This window comes from Balaenoptera ricei, chromosome 12, assembly GCF_028023285.1.
Source record: "Balaenoptera ricei isolate mBalRic1 chromosome 12, mBalRic1.hap2, whole genome shotgun sequence".
Taxonomy (NCBI): domain Eukaryota; kingdom Metazoa; phylum Chordata; class Mammalia; order Artiodactyla; family Balaenopteridae; genus Balaenoptera; species Balaenoptera ricei.
The window spans coordinates 38851093-38864111 of NC_082650.1; the positions used below are offsets into that span (position 1 = coordinate 38851093).

Sequence of the window (13019 nt, forward strand, 5' to 3'; positions counted from 1 at the left end):
TTGTATGATTCTTATAGTTTCAAGTGTCCCTTTTCTCTTCTAAAATAATTCCCCAATTTATCTATTATGTTAGCTAGCTATTTGTGGTGTCTTTAATACTTTGAAAACAATTTTTCTGCCTATTGTGAACTGTGAACAACAAAGTGGAGTCACTTATGTCAAAGGGATCAAAAATGAAGCTAGAAGGCCATTAGAGAGATGGAGCCTACACACATCCACCAGTGGATGCAATATAAACTTTTGACCTGGTCATCCTCAGGCCATCTGGAACTCATTTTCTTTACTGCCTAGAAACTGCAGCTTAGCAACCAGTCTGCTACTGACAAGTGACAGTGTGCCTGCCAGCACCAATTGTTGTTTTGTAAATGTACCCTCCTATGTAATTTCTCCGGAATGTTTTTGTCTGTTAACAGTCTTTATAAACCTCTGTCATTTTCTACACCCTTCAGAGCATATTTGAGTGGCTTTTTGAATGGTCCCTCCTTAATTGCAATTCTTAAGACCCCAAATAAATTCTTTTTTCTTATTAGCAGTTTTCTGTATTTTTAGTTGACAATACATGGTGTCAGAAGTGGGATACAAAGCAACCTGTGTAGTCTCTGCCTCCCCCCCAACCCTGCCTCCAACCTCTGGCAACTCCACGGATTCAAGTAAGGTATCTACAATAATCCATTGTTCCCTATCATTTCCTTGGTGGTCCCAGATTGTGGAATGAACCCTCTGTCTTGGTAGAGGTTCTACTTTATTTGGGTGTCCTCCGTGCTGGCTTCTGTTTTTGGAACTTTGTTTCCCATTTTGGCCTGGTGATTAATTACTCTTGGAAAAAGGAAAGTTCACTCTCTAAGGGTAGGGCTGTGGAGCAGCCTCCTTCTGGAACTCCTACTGGTTTTACGTATAAGAACTATGGGCCCTTGTTCTACGAGTATTTGTCTCACTGGACTGTAGTATCCAGAATGATTTACAATTAAATTGGCCAAGTTAGGCCTCCTTGAAATTCCTTAATTAGTTTATCTGCACAGACAATTATAAAAAAGTGTAAGACGAAGCAGCCTGAATGGGAAGCTTATTTCAGTTGGCATTTTGAGCGCTCAAAACAAGTTGCAATTCCAAAATTGCTTCCCTCCAGGATATTAATTCCAAATTATCTGAAGCTAATTCTGAATTGTCTCAGTGACTGACTAAACTAAAAGAAACTTCTAAATGTTCTCCTAATGCTCCTCTGCTGCTACTTTCTACTCCTGCCAGTGCTGCACCTGCCTTGCTCCTCTAAGCCCCTTCCCCCTCTGACCTACTCTTGCCAGACTTCCCTTTTATAACTCCTATCCAGATGATTCTGAAGCCAGTCTAGACCCTCCTGCCCTAACCAAGCCAGTCTACAGCCCTAACCAGAGTCACCAACTTATTTCTTACATTGCCTGGACTAAAGCTGAACTCCAATGCAATTGCTAAGGACTTCCTAAGCCCCAAGGAAGATCCAGTGGGTTTTTGCACAGGAATTCCTTCTTCTGGTTTGGGCTTATGAGCCAGGATTTTCTGATCTTTATCAATATTAGTAGGGAAGGTCTTGCTAAAAAATGGATTTTGTTAGGTGGTGGGGATGAACCAAATATTTTTACCTGTAAGGGACAAACTGCTATGCGTGAGCTTCTAAATTAACAAAACAGCTTCATGATAAAATTTCCGAGGGCTTCTCTCAAATTATTGACTGAAAAAAAATCCAAAAGTTATTCACAAACCTGATGAATCCGTCTTTATTATAATACAATTGAGAAAGGCTTTAAACACTATTCTGGCATAGATAAAATTAATGATAAAACCTCAACACTTTTAAATTCTGCCCTTGAAGGTTTATAGGAAGACCTTGGACAACAAATTAGAAAATTATGCCTTAATTGGGCCACCATGCAACCTCATGATTTAGTAAACTATGTTGAACTGCTCTCCTACACTTGATCTTAGCCAAAAGGCCAAGAAGCGATTGAACTGCTCTCCTGAGCTATTCAGAAAGATACAAAAAAGAAAGCTGAAAAAGCTTGAAATGCTCAAGTTCAGGCAACCCAAATAATGCATTTACAACTACAACTTTCTGCTAAATCAAACCCTCATTGTCCCCAAAATAAATGACAAATAAAGGAGGTTTGCAATTACTGTAAAAGTCTCAGCCAATGGAAAAAAGACTGTTTTAAACTTAAACAATTACTGGAAAATCAATAGCCTAAAAATGACAGACATTCTCACAAGTTCCTACCTGGCTGTTCTCAACAATAGGGCTTCTCCCAGGACAAGGGGGAGTTTCCCCATGCTCCTAACAAATTCTTTGGGAAAAATTGACTTAACCATTGGGAATGAGGTTACTAAGACCTTAGTAAATACAGGGGCCACCTTGTCAGTTCTTAACCCCATCAACCTGTCTGTTCCCCTTCCTTGGAATACCGAAACTGTGAAAATAATGGCAGTATCTAACAAACCAATGACTGTTTTCAAGTCTCTTCGAGTCCCTTTTCAATTAGAGACTATTGAAGGGACTCATCCATTCCTCTTAGTCCCTTCTGTCCCCATCCACCTATTGGAGAGAGATTTCTTAGAGGCTCATAAAGCCTACATTTCCTTCTTTCAAAAGGGGGAAATATTTTTACATATTGAAGGAGACCCCGATTCTCACAATTCTCCAGGAGACTCATCTATTAAAATTCCAGTTTTCTTAGTCTCTATGGCTGATTCTAACCCTCTCTTAGATACCATCCTTGATGATCTGGTCTAAGAATGCTATTGACATTGGTTGCATTTACTCTGTAACACCCATAAAGATTCAGGTAGATGAAAGAAAGCCTCTGCTAAATATTCACCAGTATCCCATGAATGCAGAAGCTATTCAAACCCATAATTAAAGAATATATTAAACAAGGTTTGATTGTTCCATGTACAAGCTGTTTTACCACTCTCATCCTCTCTTAAGTTTGTTCAGGACTTAAGAGCCATTAACACAGTTATACCCTGATGCTCAGTTGTGTCAAATCCTCATACCCTACTTTCAGCCATACCTCCAAAGAGCACAACCTTTACAGTGATAGACCTCCATAGTGCCTTCTTTAGCATCCCTGTTGACCCCGAGAGTCAATACTTGTTTCCCTTTACCTGGGAAATCCAACAATTCACTTGGACTGTTATATCTCAAGGCTACACTGAAAGCCCAACTTATTTTTTGCAAGTTTTAAAGGCTGATACTGCTGATGTCACCATCCCTCAAAAATCTTCTCTTTTATAATATGTGGATGATCTTCTTCTCTGCTCTCCTTCAGAGGAAGCATCCTTGGAGGATAGCCTCCATTACCTCTGAGAACTAGCAAAAAAGGACAGAAGTTGTCAAAGAAAAAAACTCCACTTTTGTAAACATAAAGTCAGATATTTAGGCCATTCAATTACTGAGCAAGATCTCCTTTTAGATCCAGATATGATTCAAAGTATTTGAACTTTTCCTTGCCCCAAAACCAAAAGATAACTCAGAGGTTTTTTAGGACTGGCAGGACACTGTAGAAACTGCATCTCCAATTTTTCTGCCATGGCTCAGTCCTTATACTCCCTCCTTATGGCTGATCAGACCAAACCTCTTATTTGGACAAAAGAAATCCAAGGAGCTTTTACCTTATTAAAGGCAGCCTTCATTACCCATCTGCCTTAGGTCACCCTAATAACTGCCCTTTTTTCTTTTTTGTCCATGAAAGAAAAGGAAATACCCTCAGTGTACTTACTCAATGCCATGGGGACCACCATAAACCTATAGGATATTACAGTCAACAAATAAACCCAGTAGCTAAAGGTCTTCTGTCTTGCATGAGAGCCATTGTGGCCACTGCCAATTTATTACAACATGTAGAAGAAATTGTAATGGGGTCTCCACTGACTATTTATGTACCTTATTGCATGGAAGTCTTGCTTAATTCTCACCATACTCAGCATCTTTCCACTAGCAGACTAACCTCCTGTGAATTCTTCTACTGTTTCCTTTTAATGTGACTATGCCCCACTGCAATACCCTGAATCCCACTACCCTTCTACACTCTCCAGCGGATGAAGCCCCTCATGGCTGATGCTGACTGACCAGCTCCTGATGATATGCAGGAGAAGCCTCTTGAAAACACTGAACTGATCTAGTTTACTGATGGTTCCTATTTAAAAGATAGTAGTCAAGACTATGGTACTGGGACAAAAACAGAAATATAGATCAATGGAACAAGATAGAAAGCCCAGAGATAAACCCACCCATATCTGGTCACCTTATATTTGACAAAGGAGGCAAGAATATACAATGGAGAAAAGACAGCCTCTTCAATAAGTGGTGCTGGGAACACTGGACAGCTACATGTAAAAGAATGAACTTAGAACACTTTCTAACACCATACACAAAAATAAACTCAAAATGGATTAAAAACCTAAATGTAAGGCCAGACACTGTAAAACTCTTAGAGGAAAACATAGGAAGAACACTCTTTGACATAAATCACAGCAAGATCTTTTTTGACCCACTTCCTAGAGTAATGGAAATAAAAACAAAAATAAACAAATGGGACCTAATGAAACTTAAAAGTTTTGCACAACAAAGGAAACCATAAACAAGATGAAAAGACAACCCTCAGAATGGGAGAAAATATTTGCAAATGAAACAACGGACAAAGGACTAATCTCCAAAATATATAAACAGCTTACGCAGCTCAATATAAAAAAAAAAAAAAAAACCCAATCAAAGGATGTGAGTAATAAGTTTGATTTTTAGCAAAAGATAAAACTATTAATATATATACTGACAGTAGGTACAATTTTGGTGTTGCCCATGATTTTGGCATACTTTGGAAACGAAGAGGTTTTTACCTCTTGAGGACAGAAACTCACAACAGTTCTTATGTGGTAAAACTCTTAGATGCCATGCAACCGCCTAAATCCTTGGCAGTAATTAAAACTCATGGACAGTTTTAAAAATTAAAACTCAACAGACATGGAGGAAAGTAAAGGAAACCATTTGGCTGACACTGCTGCCAAAATAGCAGCCCTCCAAAAGTCCAAAACCATAACTTGTTTACCTGTAAATTCAGAATACGAATTAATTACTAAAATATTAGAAGCAAAACAACTCTCCATTTGGAAAGATTGAAAAAATTGGATCAAACAGAATTTTACACATGACTCCAAGAGAAACCTTTGGTTAGGACCAAATGGTAGACCTCTTCTATAAAGGACCTATAAAGGATGTGAGTAATAAGAAATAAACTGGAAATTTAATTCATAGGAGTCAAATTGGTAAATCATTTATGCACACTTTTTCTCATTTATTTCTTTTTTTTTAATTGGGTTATAGTTGTTTTAAAATGTTGTGTTAGTTTCTGTTGTACAGCGAAGTGAAGTAGGGTTCCCTGTGTGCTATACAGCAGGTTCTCATTGGTCATCTATTTTCATAATCTGATTCCCTAGACCACTAATACGATCATTCAATGGGGAAAACAATTTTTTTTCCAGTCAAAAGAACATAGTTTTATATTTTCACAAAAAATAAAACACCTCACCTTGGTTCCCAGTACAGAGAGAGAAACCATTGGAAACCATCTCTTAAAAGGGCTTGCCACATATACCAAAGTTGTCAAGTTTGTCCGAAACGTAACCCAGGAAAACCCATCCAACTTCCATGGGTTATTTTTCCTTACCCTCCAGACCTTTTGAGATGTGACAAATGGGTTTTATCCAGTTGCCACCATCTCAGGGTTATAAATATGTATTGGTAATGATTTGTATGTTTTCTCATTGGATGGAAGATTTTCCTTGTCACAAAGCCATGGCCACAGCAGTAATTAAAGTCTTACTGGGAAAAGTTATTCCCACTTGAGGAATACCCTCTGCACTCCACAGTGAAAGAGGTTCCCATTTTACTGGACAAGTGATTCAATCAGTTTGTAAAATTTGGCCTTCTTTACAACATTTCCATGTGCCTACCATCTCCAGTCGTCAGGACTGGGGGAACACCCTAATGGAATTATAAAAGTTCAGTTAGCTAAATTTGTTGAGTCATTTAAGCTGTCTCGGCCTAGAGCACTGCCTTTAGTTTTACTTAACCTGAGATATATTCCCTTTGGGAAAATTAGGTTAACACCATTTGAAATCTTTACTGGCAGACCCATGAGATTAGATGAAGGTGTGTATGAACTTATTAAAAGGAAACCTCTTACCCTACTATATGGAACTTATCAAGGCCTTAAAGTTAACTCACAGCTTATAGAGCAATCTTTCCACACTGTGCTCCTGGGAGATAAAGACATACAGCATCATGGTCTCCAACCTGGAGGCTATGTCTGTTGGAAATGACATCTTCATAAAGATGCCCTCCAACCTTGTTGGAAGGGACTTTACCAGGTATTGTTAACTAACTCTTGCACCACTAAATCAAGGGACCTTGACTCATAGATTCACGTTTTTCATTTAAAGAAGGTGCCACCTCCTACTTGGACTTCACAATCATCTAGAGACCTGAAACTAAAATTAACCAGACAAAAGCCAGGATAATGAAGCAGATGATATCTGTTGTGGATAGCTTTCCCAAGATTTGGGACTAGGACTGTATAATCCTTCTTTTTATTTCCCTCTTTCCACATACCAATGCTTTTGATTCAAATGTTTTTCTCCTATGGGCACAGTCATATTCTAATTTAAAAAATGAATCCAACTGTTGAATTTGTGGACAATTGCTCTTGTTCAGTACTTCTGGGCTACCTTGGTTAATGTCTCCACTATAAGGATCCAACTGATGAGCTTTAGGCTATTTCATTTTAGAGGAAAGAAATGCCAGTGGAACTTCAGAAACTGCAGCTATCACTTTGGAACCCATATGAATGGCCCATCAACGAAACCTTAAATGACTCTGGACATCGGTATTTGTTTTCTCTTAGGGTTACCAAGGTCCAATCTCAGGGAAGAACTAAACCAGAATTGAAAAATGTCACGTTTTATATTTTAGGGGGTACCATTCCCCAATATAAGGCAAGTTCACATGGTTAACTCTGGGTTATGGACATCTAAGTACCAAAGCCCCTTTATGTTGGGAACAGTTTAACCATATAAAAATGAACTCACTGAATAGTGCCTGACACCTTGGATGGGCACCACATGTTTCTTAATACATATTGCTGGAAAGACCAATATTATATGATGATGGTTTGGATATGAGATGTGGGAGAAAGAGAAGATTCAAAGATGACGTGCTAAGTTTTTAGTGTGAGCAACTTGGTAATTGGTGTGCTATTTATTAAATTGGAAAAACTGAAGGAGGAATGGGGTTGGTGGTAAGGATTGAGAATTTGTTTTACACAGCTTAAGTTTGAGATGCTTTTTAAACATCTAAATAGGTTCAAGTGTTGGGAGAGTGAGAATAAAATAAATTGGTGCTAAAGATGTAAATTTGGGAGCTATCAGAAAATAGATGGTATCTAAACCCTTAAGATTTGTTGACATCACGTAAGGAATAAGAAAAGAGAAGTTTAATCATTCAGCTCTGGATGCTTCCAAAATTCTCATTCAGATAGAGGTGATAGAGTGGGAAATTGATGCTGATAAGGTAGGAGCAAATCTAAAGATGTGTGGAGTTCTGGAATGCAAGTAAAAAAAGAATTTCGAGAAAGAGAGAATGATCAACATGTGTCAAACGCTGCAGAGGGATCAAGGAAAATGACTGAGAATTATTCATTGATACTTGGCAAGATGTAAATCATGAGTGTTTTCACAGGGAAAATTTTTATGGAGTGATGAGGATGAAACCTTATTGGAAGGAATTAAAAAGAGAATGAGAAGTAAGATAAGTCAGAATATTCAGCTCTTTGGAATTTTGCCAGCCTGTTAACTGCCTTCAACTTTACATTAACATTTACTTTATTCCTTACTTTACTTTCAGTCACCATATGATCACAGTTTCCAACCAGTTTTAATTAGCTTGCTATCTTGCTTTTTCATTTGAATACTCAAAAACCCCCAAATCTTGTCCAATATAACTACCATTTTTTATTTCTATATTCAGGCAGATGAGCCCTACTGAAGGAAGCCACAGACTTACATAGGCTGGTGCCTTGAAAAATTCATATCATCAATACCATCATTCTCCCTGTGTTCTTCTGGTTATATTTCTCTCCTATTCCACACATGTATAATTTACTTGGTCTACACATATTCTTTCCTTTTATAATCCTCTCATGAGAAACAAGTGTCCCTTCTTATAATTTATCTGTCTCAGTCTTACATAGCCATTCCTTCCACCTCCTCAGTAATCTTGCCCCATTAATTATCTTTTGCCTATATCTTCAAAACCACTATCCTCGCTGGTTCTCTTCTATCAGCATTTAAATATTCTAAGTTACTTTCCAACATAAACGAAATATTTCACCATCTCTCTTTCTACTCCAATCTTTCACTTGCCTCACAACAATGGCTAAATTTCTTTAAAGTATTTTCTCCACTCATTATGGCCGTATTCTGCCTCCCATTTCCTAGTCAGGTTTCTGGAATCACTTCCTGGAACCCACTTTCATTTTTACCACTCCATTAAAACGTTCTTGTGATTGTAACCAGCAACTTTACTAAATACCATGGGCACTTTGGAAACCTAATCTAATTTGAGATTTTCCCTACCACTTGACACTGTTGAATAGTTACTCTTAGTGAAATGTTTTCCTTCATTGGCTCTTGTAATTCACACAGTTTGTTTTCCGCCTATCTTTCTGGCTGCTCTAACTAGACATCATAACTGGCCCTTTCTCCTTTTAAAAAAAATATATATTACATATTGGTATTTTATAGGGTTCCACCTGAGTTTGCCTTCTTTTATCCCTTTGTTTACTATTGCTATATGACCTCATTAACTCCCATGACTTTTATTATCATTTCTGCGCCAACTCACAAATGCATCTTCCCAGACATGTACGTCCAATAGCCCCCTTGGCTCCACTTGGCTGTTCCTCTGACAAATTAAGCTCAACAAGAACATTATCTTGTCCATTGAAACCTGCCTCTCCTCCAAGGTCCTCTGTCAGTTACTGAAGCCACGATGCATCCAAATGCTTAGTAAGGAAAATTGGGTAAAAAATATTCCCTTTGTTCATTCTCATGCCTATTCAACCAAGTCCTATTGATTCTATAACACCTTTAAATCTCCTGGTTTATCCAATTCCACCCATCCCCTGTGGATCTACCCCAGTTGAAGAATGCTGTTATCTCTCCCCTGGATTTCTTCAACAGCTCTCTAACTCAATTCCCGGCTTTCAGTCTCAACCTTTCCATTTATTTGTCATGCAGATATGATGCCATTACTCTGTGTTTCACTGTCTCATTTTTTTCTTTTTAAATGTCAAACCTCTTTGAGCTTTATATATTCAGTTTAATTGGGGGGAGGGGCTGGGATTGGCTTTTCCCCTTCATCTCTTATTCTTCCAGAATCTGGCTGTATCTTACTTATCTTTGAAATATCAGCTAAGATGTCATTATTTCCTGGGTATTTCTCACTTCTCAAAATTTGAATTTATTCCCTTTGTAGCACGTATCATAGTGAGTTGCATGAGTTTCTTTAGGCTGTTTACAGTGAAGTTATAGTGACATTAATATACATTTCTTGTTTCTGCCCAACACTTGTACCCATAGAAACCCTCCTGCTCATTCTTCTCTCATAAACGAGTCAGCGCATCAATCAGCAAATATTTTTTGGAAGACCCACTATGAGAACAGGCAATACTTGCTTGAAGCTCTAGGAATAGAGAAGTGAAGAAGATGGAATGCCTACAGGATTATGAGACACTCAGTAAGCACACAAACGTGCATAATTTCAGGTACAGCTGAATGCTAAGAGCAGTCAAACAAGAAAATGAGAGGGTGTTATTTTAGTTTGGGGTATTGTGAATTGAGGCCTGAATGGTGAGGAGAGGGCAACCATACAATGATTTGGAGGAAGAGAATTCCAAGCCAAAAGAACACACTAGTATCTTGGCATGAGAACAAGGCAGGCATATTTGAAGGCAGAAAGGAAAGTCTCGTGACAACAGCATTAGTCATAGGGATAAAAAAGAGGAGTACAGAGAGGTATTCAGGCCATGTCATGCAGAGCCTTATAGTCAGGGAAAGAATTTGGACTTTATTCTGGTTGCAGTGAGAAACCATCGAGGGCTTTGGGCTGGACAGTGATCTAGTTTGATCCAGTTCATTAGTTTCTGTGGGGTAAGGGGACCCCCATGTTCTCACACACTAACCTCTCCCATGTAGTCAATGTGTGGGTAAAACTCTAAGTCTTTCTGAGCCTTCAAAATGAAACAGCTGCAAGACTTTGAATTTCTAATTGCTTCTCGAAAACGGACTCTTTTTTTTGTTATATGTTAATGGACTCCTGCCCTCTAGGAGTGAATGTGGGGTAATGGCACAGGGAACCTCACAGGTTTCACCAGTGTTAGTCTAGTGCTTCTTCACAGGCCCTCATCTCTTTGAAGCTGGAACTGTGACTTGTTCACCGTTTTATCCCCAGGCCTAGCACAATACCTGAATAGGACTCAACTACTCTTTGCTGAAGGAAGGAGAATCTGTGGAAGTAGAACGGTGGGAAATTTTAATGTCTCTCCATAGGACTCTTGGATCTTCATGGTGGTTCATATTTGTACGCCCCAGTGACCATCACCCATTTCCTGGAAAGAGAGGTCACAGCTCATTACAGTCTCGCAACATTCAGGACAAATTACCATATCTCCTTGGAAGATTTGAGCTTTCATTTTCTGAACCAGAACTAGGTAACTACTTGCTTTTGTTTGTATGTACTTAGATCTCAATGCGGGGATGAAAAACAAAAACCAAACCTAGAACTAATTAAAATGAACTTGAAGATTGGATGTTTTTTCATTTGCATTTGGAAAAGCGAGTGACAGGATCTAGCGTTCTAGGATAGGATGGTGATTGACAGTAATGAGTAACAATTCGGAAAAGAGAAACATATTGCTAGAGTCACAAAACCTCTTATGCCCCAAACATTTTCCCTCTTTTAAAAATTGGCCCTTTTTGCATTATCTTTTTTTGTCAGAAGAGTTGTAGCTGCCATTCTTAGCTCAGTTTCTTTTGCATTCATGCTCATGAAAAATCAGAACTGCAAAGCACAAAAGGTCTACATTTATATGTTCAGATGGATGAAAGGCTGAAATTCCAAACACAGAAAGATATTGACAGCTCTGACAGACCCATCTCTGCTTTAACAGTCAAAGATGGTTGCGTGGAAACACTAACAGTCAAAGATAACTCCTTTTGTTAACAGAAAAATAATGAGGAGGAGATGAATTGAAAGGCTTTGGGGCCCAACTGAGTATCACCAAGATTTTTCTAAAGTTTTGGACCTGACATTTTGTCTACTAATTTTCATTCTAAAATTTTTCAAAATGAGCCTCAGAGAAATTTGCTTCACAGGTTGATAATTTAAGTTTAGAATAGAAAACTGTGACTTTTTCACAATGGTACTTTAAAACATTTAATTATAATTTTTCCTGCTGTGATTGATACCCTGAGTCTTACCTTAACTCTGTCACCACCTTTCTAGATGGAGTGCAGAGAGTTTCAAATCAGCTTTTCAGTTCACTTTCTCAACTCTACTCCCATCATTGTCATAGAGAGAGTATTTCTGCAACAGAACTCTCATTTTTTTGCAGTGATACTTTATGCCATAGTTTGATTAAAACAGAAAGCAGGATGGCTAAAGACTTAATGGCAATTTTTAAGTTTCTGGATGTAGGCTCAGAGTTATGGTTCTGTGAAACCATCAAACTGACTATTTAGAAAAGATTTTTAAAAGTGGTTGTTTAATGGAATTTTTTATGTTCTAGTGAGATATATTGGTAGCCTATAGCAAGCTTTATTTCTCAAAAAGTTTGACTTGTTTGAAAAAAATGGACACTGTCACAGCTTAAGAAGGATTGAAATTCAGCAGAACTCATTTCCCCATATCTATAAATAACTGTTTACTGAAATGTACTCTCTTACAAATTCTATTTCCTTTCTACCTACAAAGCTCTGCCTGAAACGTGCCCATCTTTCATTAATATTCATTGGAATTATTTAGTTCCCTAATTTTTTTTTTTCTGTTTCTTTCTCTGTTCTCAAGGCATACTGTTGCACCTTGAGGGAACTAAGAGTCATTAATTTTTGAGCTACCTTTGAAATTTAAGCTGCTTTGTGCACTTTCACCAAACTGATTCTGTGACTTGTTTTTCTCTGGCTCAAACTGAGCTTACTTCAACAGAAAACAACAGTCTAAATGATGACATTTGTTTAATGAGTTAGCATTTCAGAAGGTAAATAAAACCTGACACCACGTACTCCCCACGCTGGCCCTCATGCTTATTTTAAAAGGCCTGAAAGATTGTACAGTTCTAAGCTGCTTTTAAAGTGTAGCAACGTACTGTGGTATAATTTTCAAATTAATTGATATAAATCTGTATTTTTTATTCAACTATGTTTATCAGATACTAAGTTTACTCGATCTAACCCTCACAGGAGTCCTAGAGTAGCGTGAATTACAGTAGTGCGACGGAATCATTTGAGTGTGAGAACTCTAGGAGGTTTTATTGGCTGCTTGGCATATCCCACACCATAGGAATCACACTTAAGAAAAGAGAGGTTTCATGACAATTTTGTAAGGTCCCCAATTATACTGATTTCCCTAATCTTCTTCCTTTAATTATATCTGTCCTCTGAATACAATAATCACAATTATGTGGAGGGCATATGCTCAGTAGAAGGAGTCAGAGCTAATATCACCCATGGGAGATCACCAGCTGTCACGATCTGACTACCTTCACTTACTCTCGCAAACGGGCAGGTGGAGGGTAGTTCTGTCTCTAAGAGCATGGCTTCTGAATTTGAACTGGGTTTGAACTCAGGCTTTACCATGGGTTGGCTGGATGACCTTGGGAAAATACTTTCCTCTGTGCCACAGGTTCCTTCTTAGTAAAATAAGAGATAATTATAGAGTC

The 13019-nt window shown here is 38.2% G+C and overlaps 1 pseudogene; it reads right to left on the reverse strand.

Moving 5' to 3' along the window:
* Positions 1 to 1827: 1827 nt before the first annotated feature.
* On the reverse strand, positions 1828 to 1979 carry LOC132376465 (U2 spliceosomal RNA; annotated as a pseudogene).
* Positions 1980 to 13019: the final 11040 nt, after the last annotated feature.